The sequence below is a fragment of the Oppia nitens genome, unplaced genomic scaffold, assembly GCF_028296485.1.
Source record: "Oppia nitens isolate AA-2021 unplaced genomic scaffold, nextdenovo-longstitch-racon4-pilon3 scaffold1_pilon_pilon_pilon, whole genome shotgun sequence".
In the NCBI taxonomy this organism is placed as follows: Eukaryota; Metazoa; Arthropoda; class Arachnida; order Sarcoptiformes; family Oppiidae; genus Oppia; species Oppia nitens.
Genome location: NW_026533199.1, coordinates 8086345 through 8101416, shown reverse-complemented (window position 1 = coordinate 8101416; position 15072 = coordinate 8086345).

The window sequence follows — 15072 nt, the reverse complement described above, 5'->3', positions numbered from 1 at the left end:
AGTAAATAACATTTATTTATAATTTATTTATATTATTGCATAATTTATAGATAGTAAAAGACATTACAATAGTTTATATAGTAATTGTATGAAAATGTTAATATGCTATACAAACCTAAGGATTATTTATAGGATTAGATAAAGACGATGACAATTATTACCCGACAATAATAACCTATTAGACCACAATTTCGAGCTTATATTTACAGACAATTTTCTGTTTAACAAAAATTTGAATACAATTGTTATAAAGTGAGTGAGTGAGTGAGTGAGTGAGTGAGTGAGTGAGAGAGAGAGAGAGAGAGAGAGAGAGAGTTGAAAAATGTTTATTCAACCCCTAAGCAATGTTATGAAAGTAAGGTTAGATATACGAGTAATACTATTATAGAGTGAGATGTGCAATGACTTGAGGATTGGGTGCCAGGGATTTGGTGTACAAAGATGGGCAAAGAATCACCAAAGGAACAGATGTATCGGCGGTTTTATATTGTATTCGCCTCTCTTTTAGTGATTTCTTTTGTAAACAAACTCTCAATGAAATGTTTTGCATATATATGTATATCTGATATTTGTGTAGATATATATATATAATAATAATATGTGTGAATTTATGAGAGCAACAATTATTCATTTATCATGATTTTCAATGAATGTATATATAAATGTATGAATAAATGTAAAGAAGTGAGAAGTGATGCCTTTTTATGTTTAAAAGACTGAGAGGATATCAAAAACCATTTATATTAGTCGCTTAGGTCTGCCATTCAAATGGCTGTCATTTGTAGGCGTGAATTACCCGATTGTATCACTTTTTTGGTGCATCAAAATATGGGTGGTTTCCAAAAGGCATACCAATGTCTCACAAAAATACACTATAATAACAACTAAACGTTTTGTCATTTACGGCCTTTTGACTCTCACTAATATACTGTATGTGTTATAACAACTTTTGTTAACTCAAAACTATTAATTCAATAAAAATATGAAAACTTGTCTCTCGTTTACAACAACAGACAGTTCAGTGTGAACTCAACTGAACGCTAGGTTTTCATAAATATTAAATACATTGAAATATTTAATATTAAGTGACTGTCCTCTGCAAGTGTTGCCAAAAATTGCAATCATTTAATCGCATACACACAACGTGATCATAGATATGTTATTATACACAATGTTTTCAGTAGAGAAAGTAATCAGTAATTAGTAATCCGGATAATTATATTATAATGCGGTAATAATATTGTTAATAAATAAGTATAGATATTATTATACATTATTATGAGCTTATATTACCTGTATATTAGATACAGTAGTATCAATGTAATGAATCATCCAGTTTTTTCCAGTACTGTCACATTTTTAATCATTTAATGTGACTAATCTTAATGATGAAAATGTTGATAGAAATTAATTAATATTAATTTGATAAAAAAAATAATAAATTTAAATTTTATTCTATTCAAAACATACAAAAATAATAAGAAATTTATTGAAAATATTTTTTATGACTATAATTTTTTTAATTTTCCAATTTATCCGCTTATAAAAAATGAGTTGGTCAGTTACACTATGTAGGTAATTGTGTGATAATAAAAATTTAACTATTAATTTAACTAAAAATAACTAATAATATAATGAAATGTTTTCAGTTAGTTTGTCGACACCATAGAGAGCATAGTTTAAAGAAATGAATGGGTTATGAAAAATGTTGTTATCATTTGTGGTGTCAAATGTTTGTAATCTAACTCTTCATCAAACAGAGGGTCGCGCGACTCAATTGAATGGTCACAACTAATGGTCACTTTTGGGGCTATTGTTAACTAAACCTTTTAACAGTCAAATATATTATATATACATTTCATACCACTTTTTCATTACTTTTCTATAACAATAACAAAATGTATTTACTGTTAACTTAACATTTGCCTCACATATAATACCATTTATAACGGAATATAACATACATTGTAGATATTTTATTGGCAAAAAAGGACTCCCAAACAATACATATATAGTGCTATAATAACAATATTTGCTTTCATGTCATACATTTGAGCCAATAATTGTTGCACTTTAGATAAGAGGTATATTTTAAGTAAACATTAATTGGCGTCAAATTTCAAGCAATATCTTCAACTGATTTCTCATAACTTATAGATAGGATAACAGCATAACAGACATGTATTGTATGAGAAGTTCTGTTATCACAATATTTTTTGTTAACATATTATATGTATATAATTACTAAAAGGCGTGATTATCTTTTGACATATTCTTATAACTTATTATATTATATGACTATTTTACTAATATTTTAATTATAGTGCTTTTATTTTCTCTCTTTCTCTCTCTCTCTCTCTCTCTCTCTCTCTCTCTCTCTCTCTCAAAACTCTCTTTAATTGACTAATAACTGCATTATAAGTTTTCGTTTATATTTTAATATTATTAAGTTATCCTTATATCTGACAGCAATTTATTTACGGATCGTTTATTTTACAAAAGATTTTGCTTTAGATATTTTATTAGATGAATAACTTAATAATAACTTAATAATAAAATGTAAATATATATAAATATTCTAAAAGTTTGAATATTTTGCATTAATTTATTCTGTCTATTTTTGATACATATAATTAATATATTAATATAATATCCTTAAATAAATAAAACAATTAATATATCTATTATATATTTACTATAAATATATTGTTTTCTTCTACATTATAACTAATTTGTATAACATACTATTAAATTAAGTATAATTTATATTTGCAATAAATAAATAACAATAAGCCATAAAATGTGTCATTAAATGCTATATAAAAATGTATTAAATCAAATATTAAATCAAATAAAACTGCTAATAATAATAATACAATTTTAGATACATTTGTTCTGCAAATATTAGTCTCACAAATGATACGATTATTGTCGTTACAGTCAGTCATATAAATGGGAGGCCAGAGAGTGGGCAACGCTTTCATCCCATATGTGTATTGAGTTGAGTAGTAATAGTAGTAATGTTGTAATAAAGAGTATAGTATAGTATAGCCCCTCATTCAACACCCATTTGCCGCTTATGGCTATAACTAAGACCTGGAGTTCGGGTATTAAGTTATAGCTTCTGACAAATTACTTCTCAATTAGTTTTGGTTTTATACAAAAAATACATTTATATTAAACGTCCCAAAGAAACGATTTTACGGATACACTAACTCAAAGACTCAGGAATACCATTGGGAACAGTGTATGACTTTTATTGAATACAATAATAACACATTTATTGGTCTCCTATACATGACATTACGTTTTCGGTCATTCATATGCATACACATTAATATAATATTTGCTGATATTATCAGTATTTACAAATATATTTATTTAGTTTGAATCACTAAATTTACATTTAATATCAATCAAATTCAATAATTATGATATATCAAATAAATTAAATTTAATTAAATGATAATATTAGATTTGATTTAAATAAATAATTATATATATATATATAAATTAAAAGATAATTAATAAATAAAAAATAACATTAATAAATTTTACTATATTAAATATGTTATTAATTTATTTGCTAAAAAACAATTTCTCGGTATTAACCGAATACTTAATACGTAAACTATAGTAAAAAATAGTAACATTTTTGTCGACATTGTTGACAACCAGAAAAATATGTTTTGAATATATTGATGCCAATAGGTATGGGTTTACCGGAACATTACGTTCACTGGCTTACAGTGTATAACATTTTAGTTATATTGTATTTAGTGAGCAATTTCTGATTGAGACCTCAGCTCTATTGCCAATACTTGAACAGCAAATCTCATTCATTTGTCATTTGATTAAAATAGAGATTAGAAAATGGTTTGGCTTTTGAATGATTTATTTAGTATAATAGATACTGAATTGGGTAACGACTAACAAGATTTGTGGCATTTCCCATGACCAATGCCTATACCATATCATACCAGTGCTCAGTGACTGAGCCCATTCAATAGGGACTCATGTCTTTTATTCACTCAAACAATGCTAAGTATTTAAACTTAAATTTCAAACTATTAATAACATTAAAATTGAAAGCCAATTGATTTCTCAAGCATTAAGGGTTTAAGGTTTTTACAGATGCTTTTAGATCTCAATAAACATTACAAATTCAATTAAATTTATTATATTCGTATAAATTCTCAATTTTATTTTTTTTTTAATTTAATTTGTTTTTTATTAGTTTTGCAATACATGTGACACTAAATAAATTTAGATTTAAAACTTGAAATAATTTTTTTTTTAAATCTTTAAGAAGTAAATGAAAGGAAATCCAAGTCTAAATTAACCACAAAATTGAAAATCAATAAAAAGCGTTGGTTTTTATTTTAAAATCTTATTTTATGTTTAATATAATACTTTTATAATTTAAAAATAATATTAATGTTTGGATATACATATATATATATATATATATATATATAACCTTAAATAAAAAAATTATTGATTGAAAAATAAAAAAAAGTCTATAAATAAGTAAAAACAAAATTTATTACAAATTGGTCTTAAGTTTATTTAGTTCAAAACTAAAGTAAACTAATATTTTTAAAAAGTAATAGCATATTCTGGTCTATAGTTTGACAAATAATAGCTATTTAAGCAAACATTAAGTTTTATAGCATTAAGCAAATTCTGTTTATATAATAATAATAATAAAAATAATAATAATAATAATAATAAAATAATAATAATAATAATAATAATAATAATAATAATAATAATAATAATAATAATAATAATAATAATAATAATAATAATAATAATAATAATAATAATAATAATAATAATAAAAGAGGAGGCACAGTGGTGTAGTGGTTAGTGTGTAGGGCTATGTAGTGTAATGGAGAGTAAGATCTATAGTTCGAGCCCCGATGTGGTAAAGCAATTTTTCTGAGAAAAAAAAAATGTTTTAACTGTGCTTCCCGTCCCTGCCCAACCAACGCTGTTTAGGACGGCCAACTTAAGTAGTATGGGGAAAGCGGGGTGCTAAGTGAGGACGAGTTTCTGCCCGACCCCGGGTATCGGTACTTCGGTATCGGTACCCACCTGGGGGTACCCGCAAGGGTGCCCCCACCCGGGGGTGCCAGTAAAAAGGTGCCCCCACCCCGAAGAGACGTCCGCAAGGATGTCTCTTCACCCTTCGAGTAGTTACTCGTCCTCACACGCAATGGCCACTTTTGTTTCAAAAAATAAAAAAATCCTATTTCAACAAACACATGTTAGTGGTGAGAAATGGGTGGCAATAGACACATGTTAGTGTTGAGCTTATTCTAGGGACTGGGACCCCGTAAAAAGGCCAAAAACAAATATATATATAATTATGATTACACGTAGTCGAAGGAATAACGGGGGGTGTTCGGGAGGTACCCTCTCAAATAAATCCCGCGTTCAGCAGGTAGGCATTGACTGCAGTTCGTTAAGTATGCATCATATCCCACGCAGTGATGTGCTATGCGGGCAAAGCTGTGATGTAATGCGACCGCAGACTAGTCAACAAAATCAGACTAACCTCCAAAATGTTTCAGTTCAAGCTGGTTCCCAGCGACAACTGACCAATTTGGTTGAAAAATCGCAAAAGCGCATGAAATGGACACATGAGATGAATACCTTGATAATGCGCGAATACTACAGATCAACTCGACTCGAAACAAATATGACTGATTACAGAAACCAAATTTACTTAGCATTCAAACAGAAATATCCAGAACTAAATGTAACGGAACAAAGAATTGCAGACCAGCGGCGATTCTTAGCAAAGAATAATAAAATATCCCCAATAGAATTACAAGAAATCAAACAGCAAGTGGCACATGAACTATCATTAAATGAAACAACTGAATTAAATACCACAGTAGAAGTAGTGCCAGAAATGGAAGAGACACCTACAACAACAGATAACAGAATCAATACAAATGATGAAATAAATAGAATAACAGCAGAAAATGAACTAAAAACTTCTTTAGAACAATATAAAGACTTTGAAATAGAACTCAGACCTAAGTTACCAAAAATAAAAAGTGGCGTAAAAACAAGATCTACAATAATAACAATTAATGATATACTTAAAGATTACATCGAAGATAACATGTCGTTGAGCACAATTAATACAATAACATACTGTGCAGCAGTAGCAGTATCGAGACTCTTAGGCTACAAAATACAACACATGTCAACTACAAAACTAAATCAAGAAAATATAATACCTAAATGGCAAAAGCGAATAGAGACACGTATAGAAGGAAAAAGACAAGTAATAGGAAGAATAACGCAAGTGTTAAATGGAAACAAATCAAAAAGACTTAACCAATCATTAAAAGATATATACCGATTATTACAGACAAAACCTGGAAAACCTGAATTTGAAGCTATTATCCGGAATTACAACGACACATTAAAACAAACAGTTCAAGCACTATCACAAAGAATCAGAAGATATAAACAACAAAGCGAAAGACGAAAGCAAAATACAATGTTCTATAATAACGAAAAAATGTTCTATAGAAATCAAAACAAAATAAATTCAAGCAATATTAACCATACACCACAAATAGATGAAATAGAAAACTACTGGAAAGAAATCTGGAGCAACCCAAAGGAATATAAAGAATCTAATTGGATAAATGATATTGAAGATGAAAATAAAAAAATACCACCTATGACTTCAGTAAATATAATTAAAGATGACTTAACCGAAGCCATCAAGAAATCCCACAATTGGAAAAGCCCAGGACAAGACAAAATACAAAACTTCTGGTACAAACACTTTACAACAGTACATCAACCAATGGCAATAGCAATGGATAAAATAATAAAAACAGGACAAACCGATGACTTCCTCACTTCCGGAATAACATATCTACTCCCAAAAACAGAAAGTACATCAGATCCCAGCAAATATAGACCCATCACTTGCCTAACAACAATGTATAAAATCCTAACATCCATAATATCAACAAAAATATATAATCATTTAAGTAACAACAACATAATAGCTGAAGAACAAAAAGGCTGTATAAAACACTCAATGGGATGTAAAGAGCAATTAACAATAGACAATATTATAACAATAAGAGCTCGTCAAAAACATAGAAATCTTGAAATAGCATACATAGACTATAAGAAAGCATTCGATTCAGTCCCACATAAATGGTTATTAAGAGTGTTAAAACTATATAAAATTGACAACACACTGATAAACACATTAGAAAATATGATGAAAAAATGGAAAACTAAATTGTGTGTCAATACAAATAATGGAACAAAAATAAGTACAGAAATCAAAATAAATAGAGGAATATTTCAAGGAGATTCACTCAGTCCTCTGTGGTTCTGCTTAGCCATAAACCCACTATCATCACTACTTAAAAAGCTAAAAGGCGTAAATCTAAAATCAAGTAATACAAAATATAATCTAACACATCTACTATATATGGACGACTTAAAACTATACGCCGAAAAAGAATCTGATTTAAATGCAATGTTAAAAACAACAGAAACTTTCTCCAATGATATAAATATGGAATTTGGATTAGATAAATGTGCTATAATGAAACTGAAAAGAGGAGTCTATTCTGAAAGAAATCAATACGAAACTGAAAATGGATATATAAAGGCACTAGAAAATGGAGATATATATAAGTACTTAGGAATTAAGCAAATGCATAAATCTAAAATGACAGAAGTTAAAGAAGAAATAAAGAAAACATTAAACCAAAGAATAATAAAAATACTAAAATCTCAACTAAACTCAAACAACAAATTCAAAGCAATAAACACTTGGGCTATACCTGTACTGACATACTCGTTCGGAATAATAAAATGGAGTAAAACAGAACTTGAGACAATTGAAAGACATATAAGGCGACAACTTACAATGTTTGGACTACACCACCCTAGAAGTTCTGTAGCACGACTATGTGTTAGTAGAAAACATGGGGGTAGAGGGTTACTAAACATTGTAAGCCTTGAAGCCAAACAGCGAGAATTGCTGAGAAAATACCATCAACAAAAATGCAATGTCTCAGAGCTCCACAAAATAACATCAACACTCGATTACAACTACACACCTCTAAATCTCAGCAATAATGAACATCAAATAGAAATACAAAATGAAAAAGAGAGGATTAACACATGGGCCTCAAAAGAACTTCACGGAAGATACCGGGCAGAACTCAACCAAACACACGTAGACGAAGAAATGTCTACAAAATGGTTGAAGTACGCCGGTCTTCATGGAGAGACAGAGGGGTTCATGATGGCAATACAAGATCGAGTGATTCCGACACGAAACCATCAGAAATACATCCAAAAGCTAAATATACCAACAGACAAGTGCAGGATGTGTCATATGGAGTCCGAAACAATAGAACATATACTAAATGGGTGTAAAGTACTCACAAACACCGAGTACCTAAGCCGTCACAACCAAGTAGCCAAAATCATACATCAGGAATTGGCAATAAGATTCGGACTAATCAAAGAACCATTACCATACTATAGATACGAGCCACAAAGTGTAATGGAAAGCAACAGAGCCAAGCTCTACTGGGATAAAGAAATAAGAACAGATAAGACTGTGGCCCACAACCGCCCAGATATAGTACTAGTAGACAAACATCAAGATAAGGCGTACATAATAGACATAGCGGTCCCACTAACACACAAACTACAGGACACGCATAGTGAGAAACGCCGAAAATATACAGACTTGGCTTATGAGATCAATAAGATGTGGCGCATTAAGAAAGTTGAAATCATACCTATAATCCTGTCATCAATGGCCGTAATACCGAAAAATCTGGCCCTAAGTTTGGAATCACTGGAAATCAGAAAAACTAAGATCTATGAAATGCAAAAAGCAGTGATACTTCAGAGTTGTAGAACAGTAAGAAAAGTACTAGACTTGAGTTGAGTCTAACCAGTCGTGTCTCTGCCACCAAAAGTGGCCGACACAACTGTGATCACACCGGAACAACCGTGATATACAAAGATAATAATAATAATAATAATAATAATAATAATAATAATAATAATAATAATAATAATAATAATAATAAAATATATTATTATTATTATCTGATTTTATGATATATACTATAATCATAAGTAGTATGTGTTTGGCCATCAATGAGAGGCTCAAAACAAGAAGAATAACAGCTCTCGTCATTCAATTGTTTGCTTTCTGTCGTTATATTAAGTAATATAAGTTATTATATATTTATATATAATATATACGTATAATATATAAATCGTCGTCTTTTAACGTGTTGTGCCATTGAATCTCTCGTGAATATAAATGTTGGGACAGCTGTAGGCAACCCTATTTGATGACCGGCATCTTCATCACATATACATCCCTGTTATGGCAGTTATAGAGAGGAACATATAGCGATGGAGTGGTAGATGACATTGAAAGCAGAGCTAATATGTGATACTTTTGGTCAAATGTATTAATATTAGTACTGACTGTACAGTAATTGCATGATTTAGTAATAGTGAAGTACAGCATATGTGCTATCATTTCAATGCATTTATACTGTATATCATATACGGTATGATATATATTACAAATGCAATGCTATAAATGGAAAGACTGTTCGCTCAGTCAACTAATGCCAGTCTTTGTGATGGAAAGGCATATAATATTTGGTAACACAAGTCATTCACATTATATTCATTTCGCCAGAAAACACATTATTGTTGAATAAAATGAGTCCAATCTGTGACTCTTTTATTAAGATTTGATTTAAATGTTTAATCTCTCTATTGATATGTCGGTACTTTTGTTGAGACAATAAGCCGTCAAAAGACATAGCAATACAATAATACATTGTATTTGATATATAGTATGACTAACACCACACCAACACTTGTGTCACTCATTAATGCACTCTATTTTGTATTTTTATGACACCTTATGATTAGTTCAATCATTTCATTGCAAATATATATTATTGTAACGACAAAAATAAATATATTTGTCATTTTAATAATTTAATTTTTATTGACAAATGATTTTTTTAATAATCTTCTCTTATAAATGCTATTTAATAATTTTTATTGTTACTTCAACATAAATATTTTTAGAGAGAGAGAGAGAGAGAGAGAGAGAGAGAGAGAGAGAGAAAATGAAGAGTAAGCAATAGATTTTCACATAAATCGATAAAATAGTGATTTGTAACAACTTTGTGATTATATTGACATCGATTCTGCAAATAATTTATTACTTTTTATACAATTACTTATATCAATATAATATGAGTTATACTTATATGAAACACAATTTTGTCAATAATCGCTGAACTAAATTGAAATCATTTCAAATAAAGCAATAATAACTTTATATTACGAGTTACTTATTTCTAGAGATAAATATACTAAAGCATATATAACATACTAGTAGTGTATATAAATATATATATATATTAATATATAGAAACTATTATGATATATACATTGAAAAGAGCAAAAATAGTTTTTCATGAAAGTTAAGAAAACATTTGCCATAAAATGCCACTATTTGTGTGCCTTTTATTACGAAACCAATAGATCATAGCATTGCCTTCTGTAAGAAAAACAGAAATAAAATTGTTTTGTGTGTAGTATTTGATTGACTAAACCTAATGTACGGTAAAATACATGAGCCATTGGCTAAGCACATGACTGACCAATGAGTTTAGTAGAGTATATAGTTTTTCATATAATAACTGTAATATTTATGATGATTATGAGCTCAAAAAACTTAAATCATTGACTTAACTCGTTTCACATCAACATTAAGTCAATTCAATACTTTAATTATGACTATAAGCCTCACTCTATTTATTATATTTATAATAACATTAATTATGATATTATAATGATTATAGTAATACAATAAATTATATTTGTTTTAGTATTGACCATAACGTCAATGCAATTCCCGCACTAAAATTATAGCTTTAATATATCATATAATATAATAATCATAATATAAAAGTGTAAATAAAATTCTTATATAAATTTAATATTACATATATTTGCATAAAAATATTTTGTGGCTATAATTACAAGTAAAAGGCAAAAAAATATTTAAATCAAATTATAATATAATTTTGATTAGAGACTAAAATAATATAATAATTATGTGATGTTTGAAATAAATGAATTATTCATGGGATGGATGGGAAATAATTAACTCAAATGACAATCAAATCACACAATCGCTGTAAACATATTATTATTTGTTGTTTCATATCATTAAGTCTTTAGATTAGATGTGAATTTTGTTTTTCTATTGGATTTTAATTTTATTCATATAAATATCACAAACAAAAGATGTTTTTTGGTTAATACAATATAAATAGGTATATACTTTAATATTAATTAAATAATAAATTATTATAACCTAAGTTAGTAAATGTGGGTCAATATTGCATATAATTGTAATTATAAAAACAATAATATTTCATTTCTAATTTAGAATTTTAATTAATTGTGTAAATAATATTTTTATTATAAACATTAAAAAATAATTTATTAAACAATAAATTAATGTGAAACCACTTACAACTACACTAATTTCAATAGTATGACAATAGTATAACATACTATAAATTTTATTTATTATAATGTATAAGTAAAGTACTGACTGATATGAAATTGGATATGTAATTAATATTAAAGTAAAAATGTAAATAACAACAATACTATTTAAAATAGTATATCATTTAAATAAATACATAATAGTTATATTTGCCAACTTAAATAATATTTTAACCTGCATTTATAGCAACTTTTATTATATTTTTAGATCTAACTTTTAATCTATGGATGGCTACGGCAAAAAATGCTTAATATTAATATATAATATATATATAATTAATATATACTGTAATACAGTATAAATCCAATAATAAATAAATCATTTATCAGTAAATCTATACATAAAACAAGAGACAACTTTATTCACGAATTAATAAATTTATCAAAAAACTAATATAAAAGATATAATTTTGTTTCGCGTATTTAATTCAATGAATTCATGTTTTATATATACAGTAATAAGATAAAGTAATAATATGTTTTATTTTTTAGCAAATAATATATGAATAAATTTCTTGCAAATTATTATTATATTATATCAAATATGTTGAGTATGTAAAACAACACAGAAGAGAGTGTTTGACATAAATTGATAGCTAATAGAGTGAAATAATAACATAAACTTAATAATAGTTAAATACATGATTATATGTTATAAACGGCGCGTTCACTGCAATCGATTTCATTGACCAAAGGCTATGAATAACTTTGTACTTCAATAGCTATATAACTCAATACTCTGTTAAAAGTCTCTTATGATGTTATTTGCCATCTCTCTCTCTCTCTCTCTCTCTCTCTCTCTCTCTCTCTCTCTCTCTCTCTCTCAAAGATAGATGTTAGATGTATCGCCTTAAAGAAAATTAATTTATATTACTTTTTATACATTATTTTCATAATTACAAAATATACATATATTTATAAACTACAGTACATAAGACATTCCCCAAAATATGATATAATAAGAGCTAAATTTTTTCAAATATATTACAGAAATTAATTTGAATGAATGACTGTTATTATATAAAATATGCCATAAATTGTAGTAATATTTCTTTAGTAAAATCTGATGTAAATGTGATGAATGGCTGAAATGGGTTGATTTGAACGGTTCCTAACATTTATAAGCAATAGTTAAGTAGAAACACGATTTTTATTGTAACAACAAGTCATATAAACTAATGGATAGTATTATGAATTTTGATTGTATCTAATATATTAACAAATTGCCAACTGGTTTGTCCAGACAAGGGATGGGCTCACAATTGATTCAACAGACATTTTTAACAACAAAATAATTTATATTATTTTATTATATAATAATAAAAATAATACTACTAATATTTAGTTTGTTTTTTCATTTAAGTATAAATAATAAAAATAAAAAATGATACCTTCTCGTATTACTATAAATTTTTTTAAATATTGTTTGATTATTAATACCGGTATATATACACAGAGTATAACAATATATAAATTTAATTTAATATAAAAACATTGAATCTATAATATATTTTTTTTGCTGAAATCAGTTTCAAAAGTGTTAATTATGTGTTTATTTCTAAATTAAATTTATTTGTTTTTTTCTTTATATTTTAAGCAGTTCACCATTGAATTAAAAAAATTGTTTTATTTATATTTAGTTATATTTTTTACCATTAGCAAATTGAAAGTTTAAATTCCATTAATTATTAAAATTAAAAAACAATAGAAATAAAAAATAGATTTAAATAATTTATATATGTATTTAATATAAAGTTAGCATTTTATATGATAGCAAATTAGAAATTATCTCTTAATATGAATATATAAATGAAAGTCATGTTAAAAAATAAAAGATCGACATTAAAACAAATAAAATCCTAATTCACGCACAAGTGTTAACAAAATTGTTATTTTTATATTCAAAACTTTTGTGCAGTAAATAAACTAATATTATGTAATATAATATAGTAATTGGATTACATTATAGAGACTACTTATGTAATCGAATAAATTAAAATAATAAATGTATGTCTGCCAGCTATTCATATGATTTATTACATGTAAACTTGATTTTTAAAACAAAAAACTTTTTTCAGCTTAAAATTCATTGTAAGGGTCTGTTGAAAATATTTTTGTTAACCGAAAATATGCCGAAATATATAATTCTCTATAAGAGAAGGCAGAGAGAGAGCGAGAGAGAGAGAGAGAGAGAGTCCGTGCTATGGATAGACCTACGAACTGAACCACCAATTAATGTGTCAGAAGAGGAAAACAGATGAAGTTATCACAGGTTATGGGCCTTCACTTCCTGAGGACTTATAGCATGTATTCGTGATGTGGTATTTGTTTTCAGCAATTAATATGAATTATCATAAGATTATTGCCTTAATAAAGGGGACGAACGCATTGCCAGCAATTTATTTAGTATTTCATTACACATTGCACTACAAATCACACCCAATATCCCAATATATAAGAGGTTATATCAGTAGAGATTTTTAGTTGCAGATAGAGATATATATTACTATATTATATTCAATATAATGTAAGTACAGTATCTAAAAACAGAGAAAGAAAGAGAGTCACAAACACATCCGGGACTTTCGACTAATAGCTATTGTAATAATAGACTTATAAATGTTAAATAAATAGTAATTAAACAAACTTTTTCTAATAAGTTGATTAAGAGATTTACTTTAAGACATTTTCACTGTTATTCATATTAACAATCATAATACTCTACTTTGAATTGTGTGCACAAATTTAATTGATTATCAAAATATCATTAAATCTAATTTATTCCCCATTATTATGCAAAGTGATACTACACCTTAATATTTAATGAAATAAAAGTTTTAAATAATCAATGATTTAGGGCTGCTTTTACTATACTAATATATAAATATTAAATAATGTATTTTCAATATATTTTTGTTTTTCTTATTATTATTTTTATTTTTACTGTATTTGAACATTAAATTATATCAAAAGACTATAATCAATGGTAATTATAGTTTTATGAGTTTTCAAAGATACTATTTTTATGAAAAAAACTTAAAACCCTTTAAAAAGTAATTTATCAAAGCCTTTTAATATAATAATAAAAACCAAGCAATTTACTTTAAATTACATGTATAAAAATAAACTACAAAATTGTTATTATTATATACTATTTATTTCATAAAAAATAAATATTAGAAAAATGTATGATAAGTAGCTGCTGTTGTTGTGAAGTATATAAAACTCATCAAAAATTTTATTTTTTAGATAATTAATTAATTTTCCAATACATACTAATCATAATGAATTGGAAATCAGTTTTTATATTAAGTTTTATTAGTCTTTTGCTCTCTCTCTCTCTCTCTCTCTCTCTCTCTCTCTCTCTCTCTCTCGCAATGCATTAATACATGTATTACATACATTGTTGACATAAAATAATTGGTTGAAAATATA